The sequence below is a fragment of the Entelurus aequoreus genome, linkage group LG08, assembly GCF_033978785.1.
Source record: "Entelurus aequoreus isolate RoL-2023_Sb linkage group LG08, RoL_Eaeq_v1.1, whole genome shotgun sequence".
Classification (NCBI taxonomy): domain Eukaryota; kingdom Metazoa; phylum Chordata; class Actinopteri; order Syngnathiformes; family Syngnathidae; genus Entelurus; species Entelurus aequoreus.
In genome coordinates, this window is record NC_084738.1 from 46813959 (window position 1) to 46827787 (window position 13829).

At 41.1% G+C, this 13829-nt stretch overlaps 1 protein-coding gene across 3 annotated transcripts in view; it reads left to right on the plus strand.

Annotated features, from left to right (window-relative positions):
• The first annotated feature begins 248 nt into the window (after nt 1-248).
• Nucleotides 249-13829, plus strand: part of shisa7b (shisa family member 7) — a 56365-nt gene continuing 42784 nt past the window's right edge. For all 3 annotated transcript variants that reach the window (XM_062056655.1, XM_062056657.1, XM_062056659.1), the window contains exon 1: nt 249-517. The gene's annotated coding sequence lies outside the window, so the exon portion shown is untranslated. The remainder of the gene's footprint in view (nt 518-13829) is intronic.

Genomic DNA, 13829 nt, shown 5'->3' on the forward strand with positions numbered 1-13829 from the left:
GAGTGATGTACAAAGAAGTGGATGTTTAAAATTACACTTAGACTTACACTTAGTTAATGATGTGTTTTATTGTCAACGTTTGCTAAAACTACACAGTGTTTTGGCGCATTAATATTTACAAGCAAGCGGCACCGGAACGACGTCTTATCCAATCAGCTGGCAGCTCGAGGAGAGCTGGCCGCTGATTGGCTGACTGGCCTGGCTTGAAGACGGCTGCTCGTCGTTCCTCGGAGGCGGTCAGAGAGGAAGCGACGCCCGGCAGGAGCGTCACACCGAGCCCGCTCAGGTCCGCCGACACGTCCCGGACCGCCAGAATCGGCTCCTTTATATATATATATATATATATATATATATATATATATATATATATATATATATACGTTCTGTCTTCATTTATTTCTTTATTTTTGTTGCTTTTTGTACCGGGGCTAGAAGCGCGTGCGTGGCGCCACTGCGGCTGTGAAGTGTCACGTGACCCTCCTTTATGAACCACGAGCCACACGCCGCAAGGCGACAGGTGCGTTTTTGATCATTTCTGCTTGATTGACGGCTGTCACTCGCACCTGCGTGAAGTGTCAGCGCGTGGGAGCCCACAGCCGAGTTTAGTTTAGCATAGCATGTGTTTTGATGTTGGGTGGAGGCAATGGTGCCGATGCTGAGGATGCTGCAGTGTTGGCGCCACACGAGCACGCTCTTCCGTGCACAATGCAACACCCCCCCCTCTCTCCCCCCCCCCATCGTTTCTCCACGCCGTATAGTGTGTGTGTGAGCCCGGGCGATCGTGTACGTGCGTGCGAATGCACCAGTAGACAACAGACGTGCACGCACGCACACACTAACGGCTCTGTGAATGCATCATGCTACTGGCCTTTAAACATACGCTAACTGCTAGGTGCGTGTGTGAGGTGGTCGCCGTACACACGTCCACCTGCCTGCATGACGGCGTGCACTTGAACGCATCACAGTACATGATGATGTCACAGGTTTACACACACACATGTGCCGTTCAATGAAGCTGCGACCACACACACATGATTTCACTATTATGTTTTGGTGTAATATCATTTTTATTTTTTATCCCACACAAATCAGAGTACAGAATTGCAGCTGCAGTGGCGTCATAGCGTAGCACTTACCAAACGACCTCTGATGTCAGCAACTTACTGTACTCCTGCTGTGTGTGTCTGGGGATTGCTATGATATGCTCTGATGTATTATTTACCGTGGTGGTGGCATCATCTCTCATGTTGTCATCTAAAATGACATCAGCAAAAAAAAGTTTATTTGCATTCATGAGAGCTGTCAAGTGTTTCACTTCCTCTTTGTCATGAAGCAACAGGAGGCAGTAATTGATGTTTTTTGTTGGCTCAATATGGATCCTTTTAACTAGGGATGTCCGATAATGGCCTTTTGCCGATATTCCGATATATTGACCAAACCCTTAATTACCGATACCGATATCAACCGATACCAATATATACAGTCGTGGAATTAACACATTATTATGCCTAATTTGGACAACCAGGTATGGTGAAGATAAGGTCCTTTTAAAAAAATAAAATAAGATAAATACATTAAAAAAATGTTCTTGAATAAAAAAGAAAGTAAAACAATATAAAAACAGTTACATAGACACTAGTAATTAATGAAAATTAGTAAAATTAATTGTTAAAGGTTAGTACTATTAGTGGACAAGCAGCATGCACAATCATATGAGGGGCCGTTAGGGACATTATTCAGAATTACCTCTTACATACATTACTGAAATGCTCTCACATAAACAACTGAAATCTTTTTCTTTTATACACACTACTGAAACACTCTTATAAACACTACTGGAATGCTCTCACATAAACAACTGAAATCTTTTTCTCTCACACACCCTACTGAAACACTCTTATAAACACTACTGAAATGCTCTTACATATACTACTGAAACACTCTTATAAACACTACTGAAACACTCTTATAAACACTACTGAAATACTCTTACATACACTACTGAAACACTCTTACATACACTACTGAAACACTCTTATAAACACTACTGAAATACTCTTACATACACTACTGAAACACTCTTATAAACACTACTGAAACACTCTTATAAACACTACTGAAACATTCTTACATACACTACTGAAACACTCTTACAAACACTACTGAAACATTCTTACATACACTACTGAAACACTCTTATATACACTACTGAAACACTCTTATAAACACTACTGAAATACTCTTACATACACTACTGAAACACTCTTATAAACACTACTGAAACACTCTTATAAACATTACTGAAACACTCTTATAAACACTACTGAAATACTCTTACATACACTACTGAAACACTCTTACATACACTACTGAAACACTCTTATAAACACTACTTAAACACTCTTACATACACTACTGAAACACTCTTACATACACTACTGAAACACTCTTATAAACACTACTGAAACATTCTTACATACACTACTGAAATGTTTTTGTCTCACGCACACACACACACCTGGAATTATTTTTCACTAGTATGTATAAATGAATTTCACCTGTGTGTGTGTGTGCTTTTTACACGTGTGTGTAAGGGACAACAATTTCAGTAGTATGTGTGCAAAGATTTCAGTTATGTGTATGAGTGCATCTTACCATTGTGTATACGAGCATTTTACCACTATGTGTAAGAGCATCTTACTAGTGTGTGTGAGCGATGTTGCACTTTCCGGTTCCGGTGTAATCCCCGCCCCTTTTCAGACAAGTTTATTTTTATTTTTTTTAAAGCCAAGTTGTGGACAAAATGTCTGCCGACAAGTAGCTTAACCGAGGCGGGAGCTCCACTTCATAATTTGAGGGCTTCAGCGGAGAATATAATAACACTTTCAATGCAACAAGGGTCGGACTGCCGCCATGGGTCTCCCCCGCAGGACGCGGCACCTGAGCGGCCACACAGCGGTGCCTTTCTCCTCCCGACAGCCGCAGCCTGGAGCACTCGTTCCATTGCGAGTTTGCACCGCACACATGCAACGTTTCAGTTCATGGACATCGGGGCAAAAGGAGGAAAAGGTAATTGGACATTATTTATTTCTAAATGATTTGTTGAATCACACGAAATGTAAGACAACATGGCATTGTAGTGAGCTACAATGGTAACATGTCGAAATGTGAGTCACGCCGTGTTACGTCAGTAGCTAATCATATACTAATGATAATGGATTGCATTTATTTAGCGCTTATCATCGACTAGATAAGGGGTCCCCAAACTACGGCCCGCGGGCCAGTTACGGCCCTCCAAAGTCCAACATCCGGCCCGCTGGGAAAAACTAATTTTTTGTATTATTATTTTCAATCTGTCTTTTCTAATCTAATCCATTTTTTGGTGTTCCCTAGCCGCTCAGGCAAATCATATTGTCTACAAATGCATTTCCCTGTATGACTTATATTGTTTTAGCTGTTTTCATGTGATCTGATTGTTACATTTTTATTTCAGAGTCACCACACAGCTGCATGACCATTTCTATAATTTTAGACAAACAATATCTATTGTCTGACTACAAGAATCATTGAAAAGTATATATATAATAAGGCATAGGGAACCTTTTTTGAGGAAAAAAAAAAAGAAGATATTTAATATGTTTTTTAGAAATGTATTGAATATTCCAATTAATATATTTGTGTGCAGAGAAGTTCCATGAATCCAGAGGTTGTTTATTCCGTCCTTGTTGAAATGGTCATGCAGCTGTGTGGTGACTCTGAAATAAAAATGTAACAATCAGATCACATGAAAACAGCTAAAACAATATAAGTCATACAGGGAAATGCATTTGTAGACAATATGATTTGCCTGAGCGGCTAGGGAACACCAAAAAATGGATTAGATTAGAAAAGACAGATTGAAAATAATAATACAAAATTATTTTTTTTTCCAGCGGGCCGGATGTTGGACTTTGGAAGGCCGTAACTGGCCCGCGGGCCGTAGTTTGGGGACCCCTTATCTAGTCGATGATAAGCGCTAAATAAATGCAATCCATTATCATTAGTATATGATTAGCTACTGACGTAACACGACGTGACTCACATTTCGACATGTTACCATTGTAGCTCACTACAATGCCATGTTGTCTTACATTTCGTGTGATTCAACAAATCATTTAGAAATAAATAATGTCTAATTACCTTTTCCTCCTTTTGCCCCGATGTCCATGAACTGAAACGTTGCATGTGTGCGGTGCAAACTCGCAATGGAACGAGTGCTCCAGGCTGCGGCTGTCGGGAGGAGAAAGGCACCGCTGTGTGGCCGCTCAGGTGCCGCGTCCTGCGGGGGAGACCCATGGCGGCAGTCCGACCCTTGTTGCATTGAAAGTGTTATTATATTCTCCGCTGAAGCCCTCAAATTATGAAGTGGAGCTCCCGCCTCGGTTAAGCTACTTGTCGGCAGACATTTTGTCCACAACTTGGCTTTAAAAAAAATAAATATAAACTTGTCTGAAAAGGGGCGGGGATTATACCGGGACCGGAATGCAACATCGCTCACACACACTAGTAAGATGCTCTTACACATAGTGGTAAAATGCTCGTATACACAATGGTAAGATGCACTCATACACATAACTGAAATCTTTGCACACATACTACTGAAATTGTTGTCCCTTACACACACGTGTAAAAAGCACACACACACACACACACACAGGTGAAATCCGTTTATACATACTAGTGAAAAATAATTCCAGGTGTGTGTGTGTGCGTGAGACAAAAACATTTCAGTAGTGTATGTAAGAATGTTTCAGTAGTGTTTATAAGAGTGTTTCAGTAGTGTATGTAAGAATGTTTCAGTAGTGTTTTTAAGAGTGTTTCAGTAGTGTTTATAAGAGTGTTTCAGTAGTGTATGTAAGAGTATTTCAGTAGTGTTTATAAGAGTGTTTCAGTAGTGTATGTAAGAGTGTTTCAGTAGTGTATGTAAGAGTATTTCAGTAGTGTTTATAAGAGTGTTTCAGTAGTGTATGTAAGAGTGTTTCAGTAGTGTATGTAAGAGTATTTCAGTAGTGTTTGTAAGAGTGTTTCAGTAGTGTTTATAAGAGTGTTTCAGTAGTGTTTGTAAGAGTGTTTCAGTAGTGTTTATAAGAGTGTTTCAGTAGTGTTTATAAGAGTGTTTCAGTAGTATATGTAAGAGCATTTCAGTAGTGTTTATAAGAGTGTTTCAGTAGGGTGTGTGAGAGAAAAAGATTTCAGTTGTTTATGTGAGAGCATTTCAGTAGTGTATGTAAGAGCATTTCAGTAGTGTTTATAAGATTGTTTCAGTAGTGTGTATAAAAGAAAAATATTTCAGTTGTTTATGTGAGAGCATTTCAGTAATGTATGTAAGAGGTAATTCTGAATAATGTCCCTAACGGCCCCTCATACAATCAAGTGTGCTTACGGACTGTATCCCTTGCAGACTGTATTGATATATATTGATATATAATGTAGGAACCAGAATATTAATAACAGAAAGAAACAACCCTTTTGTGTGAATGAGTGTAAATGAGGGAGGGAGGTTATCTTGTATTTTTTCGTTGATTTAATAAAAAAAAAACAAAAACAAAAAAAAACGATACCGATAATAAAAAAAACAATACCGATAATTTTCGATATTACATTCCAAAGCATTTATTGGCATCTCTACTTTTAACTCTTCTTCTTTTGGTAAACAAGCTTCTTTTATTTTGGTAGTAAACTCTTTGGCCCTATACTTATATTTTGGTAGTCATCCTTTTGTAGTCACTACGAGATGGCAATTACGATTTTCAATTTGAATTCCGAGTTTTGGAGTTACGTTTCGATTCAGAATCGATTCTCGGTTCAAAAACGATTCTTCCAATATTTTATTTGGTTTAAATATTATAATAGAACCTTTTCAATACAGGTTTCAAAAACGTTTCTTGGCTACTGATGTTTTGACGTATACGCGCAGCGAGTAAGCGTAGAGTTGGTCTGAAAAACCTTTTTCTAAAACTGATTCTTCAAAAAAAAAAATCTAAAGTTAAAGTGCCTTTATCATTTTTTTTTTTATTGATCTACCTCCAAAGACATGCACCTGGGGATAGGTTGATTGGCAAAACTAAATTGGCCCTAGTGTGTGAATGTGAGTGTGAATGTTGTCTGTCTATCTGTGTTGGCCCTGCGATGAGGTGGCAACTTGTCCAGGGTGTACCCCGCCTTCCGCCCGATTGTAGATGAGATAGGCTCCAGCGCCCCCCGCGACCCCGAAGGGAATAAGCGGTAGAAAATGGATGGACGGATTCTTGAAAATGATGAATCATTTTAGAATCAAAATAAATAAGAATTGCAATTTTCATGTGACTCGATTTTCTTTTGAGCATCCCAAGGAGTCACCCTTTTATTTTGATGTTGAAGCTTTTTGGTAAAGTCACCTTTCTTTAATTTTGGTAGTGACTCCTTGTATTTTGGTAATCAGTCTCCCTTGATTTTTTTATTTTGGTAATTACCCTTTTACTTTGGTAGTTAACATCTTTGGTAGTCACTCTTTTATCCATCCATCCATTTTCTACCGCTTGTCCCGTCCGGGGCGCGGGAGTGCTGGAACCTATCTCAGCTGCATTCGGGCGGAAGGCGTTTTGGTGGTTAACCTTTTTAGTAGTCATCCTTTTATTTTGGTAGCGACCCTTGTATTTTACTAGTCAGTTTCCATTCTTTTATTTAGGCAATCAACCTTATATTTTTGTTGTCACCCTTCTGTTATTTTGATGACAATCCTTTTATCGTTTTAGTCAACCTTTTATTTTGATGGTCATTCTTTTACTTTGTTAGGCACTCTTTTTTTTGCTTGTCACTCCTTAATCTTGGTAGTCATTTTTTACAGTCACCCTCCTTTTATTTTTGCAATCACCCTTTTAACTTGGTAGGCATCTTTTTAAATTTTGTTTATTTTGGTAGTCAACCTCTGAGGTAGTCACCTCACCTGTTTTTTGTATGACCCTTTTTTCCAGTAGTCAGTCTCCCTGTTTGTAATCAACCTTTTATTTTGGTTGTCACCTTTTTATTTTGATGGTCATATTTTTTTATCGTGGTATGGTGTACCCCGCCTTCCGCCCGAATGCAGCTGAGATAGGCTCCAGCACCCCCCGCGACCCCGAAAGGGACAAGCGGTAGAAAATGGATGGATGGATGGGTATTTAACCTTTGATTTCAATGGTCATCCTTTTATTTTGGTAGTCACACTTCTTTGATGATCACTCTTTAATCTTGGTCATCATCTTATTTAGTGGTCACCCTCCTTTTAATTTGGTGATCACCCTTTTAACTTTGTTGTCATCCTTTACCTTTGCTAGTCTCCCTTTTATTTTGAAAGTCATCCTAAAGGCGACATCATTCACCCTTTTATTTTTTTATAGTTGTCCTTCACACTTATTTTATTTTGTCTGTCACTCTTCCTGTATTTTGGTAGTCATGATGTGCGAGGAGCCCAGGCGTTGGTGATGATGATGATGATGATGAATGGTCCCACTTGGAAGCGCCTCCTTGTTGCCGGCATGCACCCACGGTTGAGTCGAGTCAACGAGCGCACGCCCCCTCTGTGTGGGTGGGTCAAGTGCATTGTGGGAAATGCTGGGAACACCTGAGTCAAGTAGCTGGCAGCGTCAGTCTCAGGAGGCTGCGTTCTGATTGGCTGTCAGTGTTTAGTGCGGACATAAAACTATTTTTATTCTCAATTAAGATGATTTGTTGTGGTTACATCACAACAGTTACTTTGACAACCACACCAGCCATCATCAGGACGGCAGACCTTTCATCGTCCACTGCGTCTTCATGTTTTTGTCAAGTTCTTCCCATCCTGGAAGTCCACCAATCAACACGCTGCACTTGTGTCTAGCTCCGCCCCTTCGCGCTAACCACAACAGTGTTGCTGGTGGAGACAGGCGGGTCTAATAGTGTTCCTGACTATAGTTGGGCACGAGGGAGGTGTGGCCTTCAGCCAGCAAATGTTGGGTAGTGACGGAATGGCGGAACGGTTTCTTCTGAGATGTGAAGGAATAATTATCACCTCCAGCTGACCGGGAACCTCGCGATAGAAGTTCCCACGGGCTGCCACAGAGGAAAGGAAACGTGTGAGACGTGTTGCAGCGTTTCACAGCGTCTCAGGGAGACATACGGCGTGATGGACAACAGTCACATGACAACACACACACACACAACATCCTGCTGATGTGATGGCGTCACCTCAAGAAGAGCAAAAGTCCAAACGATTTGATAACACGAGACGACGTTCTCGTCTTTGGGACAGGATGCTAAGTGAGGACACGTCCAAAAGTGGGACATTTGGACCACCACCAAGGAGTGACAACCCCATGTGGACCACTTCCAACTAGAGTGAAGAGTCCAGGACAAATTAAGTGATGCGGGGATCAGATTGTTTTTCTCCATATTTGTTTATCAAAAATGTTCAGATGAATCCAAATATATGCAAAAATCAGTTTTATATATACCAAGAAAGCACAGCCTATTTATTAGTCTAATTAAATCAACGTCCCTCGGACTCACGTCGACATAAGCCGTTGTCGACATAACCAATACTAAACATTTCCTGCGCTTTACTTGTGACTTAGGCCAGAAATTGTACATGCTTTCTGTGATGAGGTGGCCACTTGTCCAGGGTGTACCCCACCTACCGCCCGAATGCAGCTGAGATAGGCTACAGCAACCCCGAAAGGGACAAGCTTTCACACATGCACAAATCTCTCTTCCAGTGGCTAAAAATCTAAAAAGTTGCTATTAGTTGCTGTGGTACAAGCCTGGTTAAAGTTAAAGTACCACTGATAGTCACACACACACACACACAATAAGTGTGGTGTAATTACCCTCTGCATTTGACCCAATCCCTTGTTCCACCCCCTGGGAGGTGAGGGGAGCAGTGAGCAGCAGCGGTGGCTGCGCTCAGGAATCAGTTTGGTGATTTAACCCCCAATTCCAACCCTTGATGCTGAGTGCCAAGCAGGGAGGTAAACATGGGTGATAGCATGGCGATATTGAGCAAGGCCTGCTCAGTGGCCTTGTGGTTATAGTGTCCGCCCTAGGTCGTGAGTTCAAACCCCGGCCGAGTCATACCAAAGACTATAAAAATGGGACCCATTACCTCCACTCAGCATCAAGGTTTGCAATTGGGGGTTAAAACACCAAAATGATTCCTGAGCGCGGCCACCGCTGCACCCCTCACCTCCATGGGGGTGGAACAAGGGGATGGGTCAAATGCAGAGGGTAATTTCCCCACACCTAGTGTGTTTGACTATCAGTGGTCTGAGTTTTTGGTATGACTCTGCTGGGGTTTGAACTCACAACCTACCGATCTCAGGGCGGCCACTCCAACCACAAGGCCACTGAGCAGGCCTTTCTTAATATCGCCATGCTTTTATTTTTAGGCTTACTTTGCACTGACCAGGAACCCACTGTGTTACATAGCTGTGTAACTAGAGAGTACTTATGTCGCTGTTTAACAATAACGATGATGCAACAAATCGGGGTGGCGAGAATGCTACATTGCGTTGAGGACGCGTTTGTTGTCGTCAAATTTGCGGGACACAGCTAGAATGTGTCATCAACATGCATTATCACGATATAACGATCGTATTAAAAGATCTATTTTCGGCCAAATTTTTATCATTTATATCGTCTGTGTCATGCAACCCTACTAACAGTACTGCAACACGTGGCGACAGAAACTGACCCGTTTTTCGTATAAATGAACCCTTTGGGTGTCAAAATTTAATGTCGACATGGAATGGAATTTTATTGTCATTGCACTTAAAATAAAATAACATTTTCGGTACAAACACGTTCAAGATCAGACATACCTCATCCAGGGTATACAGAACAGAAACACTAATGTGGGCGAGGCCCCGTAAAAGGTGGGATAAGGTAAAAGCGGGGTTGCGGGGGAGGATGAGTAAAAAAAAGTCGATCCCAGACTAAGCTCTTATGGGGGGGTTCAGTTTGGGGCCAGGAAAAACACTCTAGCCAAGAGATACGTAAAGGGAGGGAGTGTGACCGCCTTCGTCAAGAGCCAGAGAGAAAATGCATAAGCACTTTACCATTTATGTCATTATCCACTTCAGCCGTGTTTTTTTAGTCTTGAGAAGAAATTGTGAGTGTGACCGTGACTTGGCCAACATGGACAGTTGTCAACATAAGCGGGTTGCACAGTCACAATTCAACTGTTTTTTGCTAAAATAAATAGCTGCTCATTGCCCAGCTGAGATCAATACATGGTCAGAAGTATTGGGACACACCCGGAAAGTAAAGTGTCTATCCTGTGTTGCAGGGAGACTTTGGAGTGTCTCAGAGCATTTTTGTAAGGTCATAGGTCACCTGTTGCGGTTCTTCCACACCAAACTAATCCAAGCACGCTCGTCTTTCTGGATTAGACAAAGCACGGTGGGGTTGTATTGTCGATACAATGATGGCTCAGCCTGCTCAATACCAGCTTTTTTTTTTTAATCTCATGAGAGCTAATGGAGGACTCCACATAACCTCCAACCCCCACCCCCACGCCTCCACGCCCACACACTCATGTTGAAAAGCGAGGCCGCATTGATGGATGGATTTGTGTTCCTAAAGCGTTTGGTGACCTTTTAACGCCACGGTTCACAGCGCCACCGCAGACACACGGCTGGCGCGTTTCCTAGCACGCTTCACAGAAAGAGGGAAAGCTTTGAGAGGCAAGATGGAGGACGCCAGCAGAGTCATGATGCAACCTCAGCTGACGGGTTATAGAGGCGATCCAACGCGATGCGGGCAACAACAGGAGAAGCATTGCCTCTCGTCAGTGCTGCAGTCCTACAGCCACGCTTCAGCCCCCGCAACACCAGGCAGTGTGTGTGTGTGTGTGTGTGTGTGTGTGTGTGTGTGTGTGTGTGTGTGCGCTGCACTAACCCACTCGCCATGAGGGAACTTTGAAGCTCATGTGTTCCTGAGAGCGTGAATACGGCATATATATTGAATATGTGTGCGTATATTCCAAGGTTCAACTGGAGTAATTAACGGTTGTCACTGCAATGCAATGTTGGAGGCAAGCAATAAATGCTGCCGTCCAACGGGAGCTGACGATACTTTTGATAGATGAGCGTAGCTGGAGGAGTTACCATGGCAACCTGAGCTGGGACCGTGGGCACACAATAAGGTTGACACACAATCGGACAGAGGGAAGCTAACTGGGATTTGATGCGTGTGATATTTGTGTCATGTTGTGTCGCCGTGACGCTTTGAAGGCGCAGGGACTTCAGGCCCAACTGTTGTGGCGCCTGAACGGGCTGCTGTAGAAAACAACAAACTAGTCAAGGTGGTAACAATGTTGATATGTTGTTTGTTATGTTGCTTTTTGACGCCTGTTCCTCTCAGGCTGTTGAGGTTTTACAGTGATCCAGGAAATAGTCCCTGCCGACCACTCAAGACGTTTCCTGAATACCCGACTAATGAATGAATGAATGACTGAGAGTAAGACACACACTCACCTGTGGCCTTCCTTGCCTTCCGCCTCCTGTCAGTCTGTGTATGCATGAAGACATTGTGTGTGTCCACATAGAACCAGAAGAGTACAATCTTTTACCATGACTTTTATATACTGTTTACCTTTCATGTCAACAATCTAAATAGCCTTGTCCTATTTACCTTGTTTACATTACAGCATGCCATTTGTGGATTATTTTTTTAGTCTTTATTACTTTCTGTTCCCAGTGTGCAGGACCCCCTTCTTTAATGCTGCCCTTTGCACATGCCAGAATCCGACCTGTGTGACGCTGGCTACCCCTGTCATTGAAAATATCAAAATAACACTGACATTTGTTCTGTTAAGGTTTTTAAGTGATTATTTTTTTATTGCCCCCCCACCCACCCATCCAAACAAAAATATATTGATATGGTATTGTCAGATATGATATAATTGATATATAATTGAGTTATATTGGTTTTGACATTTGCCAGGATTATGTAAACGTGTGGCCCTCAACAAGTAAAATTGATAAAGAAAGATCATGTTAAAAGTGATGATGGAAAGTAAATTATAGAGTTTAAAATGGATTATTGTAAAAATTAGGGGTGTGAAGCTTTGGGCACCAAACGATTCAATCCAATTCGGATTCCTGAGGTGACGATTCGATTCAGACTCAATTCCCGATTCAAACCGATTCTCGCAATGTATTATTTGGTATAATAATTATAATTAAACGTTTTCAAAACCAGTTGCAGGTTAGAAAAGCACCTTCCCATTGCATGGAGATGGCCTAAAACATATTTTTAATAGTGTAATATTATAAAAATCGATACGTTTTTTTTTCTTTTAAATTGATTTTTGATAATTATGAATCCATCCATCCATCCTTTTTTTACCGCGTGTCCCTTTCGGGGTCGCGGGGGGTGCTGGAGCCTATCTCAGCTGCATTTGGGCGGTAGGCGGCGTACACCCTGGACAAGTCGAATCGATAAATAATAATCGTGATGAATAAGAATTGCGATTCTGATGGGAATACAAAAATTTGTGCACCCCTAGAGTATAAATAGATCATGTTAAAAAATATGAATAAATGTTAACTAGAGTATAAAAAATATTATGGTAAAAATTATGAATAAAAGTTCAATAGAGTGTAGCATATAAGAATTATTATTATTATTATTATAGAAACATTTATTAAAATTATTATTACTGTAATATAATCCATTTTAATAATGGCTCCAAAGACTTTAACTATAAGTATACTGTACTACTATTCGTATGCACTATTTAAATATACTACTAATAATTAGTATTGTCTATGAGCTAGTAGCTTCCATTGTACCATACCACCATCATTTGTATCACTGTGTACCTTTTTGCTACTATAAGGCCTCTTAAAGACCAATATCATACTTTTCAGAGAATATTCTTTAAAACATGTCCGTATCTGTCTTGTACCAATATTTTTGAGAGTGTACGGTGGTGGATACTAATAAAATATGAATTGGTTAGATTTGAAACAAGGTGGTAAGGGCTGGGTGACATCACTGCTCAGAAAATGTATTTCAGAAATACTTTAAAACCCTTAAAGCAGTCATTTTTCAACCTTCATAAAATATTTTCATAACTTTTGAGGTGATACATGGACTTACAACTAGTTGAGGTGCAGACAGCATACCCCTGCCCCTTCGAGCTTTTCTGGATGAAATGAAATACTTTTTTCCAATCATTTTGGAACTTGCAAGCGTATTTCTTCTTCTTACTCGTCGTCGCCATGTCTCTTCTTCGTTCTTCTGCTTCGTCTCCTTCTTGTTGTGTGTGCAGTTGTGCACTGAGCTCCAAAAGCCGTAGATCAGTGGTTCTTAACCTTGTTGGAGGTACTGAACCCCACCAGTTTCATATGCACATTCACCGAACCCTTCTTTAGTGAAAAATAAAATTATGTTTTTTTTCAAATTCAAGACAAAGTTATATGTTTTTGGTAACACTTTAGTATGGGGAACATATTCTAAGTAACAAAGACTTAATTTAGAGTTATTTGGTTAGGGTTAGGGTTAGGGCCAGGGTTAGAGGGTTAGGGTTATAATAAGGCCGTGCCGAATAAGGCATTAATAAGCAGTGTTGGGACTAACGCGTTACTGTAACGCCGTTAGTTTCGGCGGTAACTAGTAATCTAACACGTTATTTTTTATATTCAGTAACTCAGTTACCATTGCTACATGATGCGTTACTGCGTTATTTTACGTTACTTTTTATGTAGTATAAAGTGTGTTTTATCGGAGCGCTTCTGTGTAATCGTTCTGATTCTTCTTGTGTCACAAGCCGAGGGAGAGAGACATGCGCT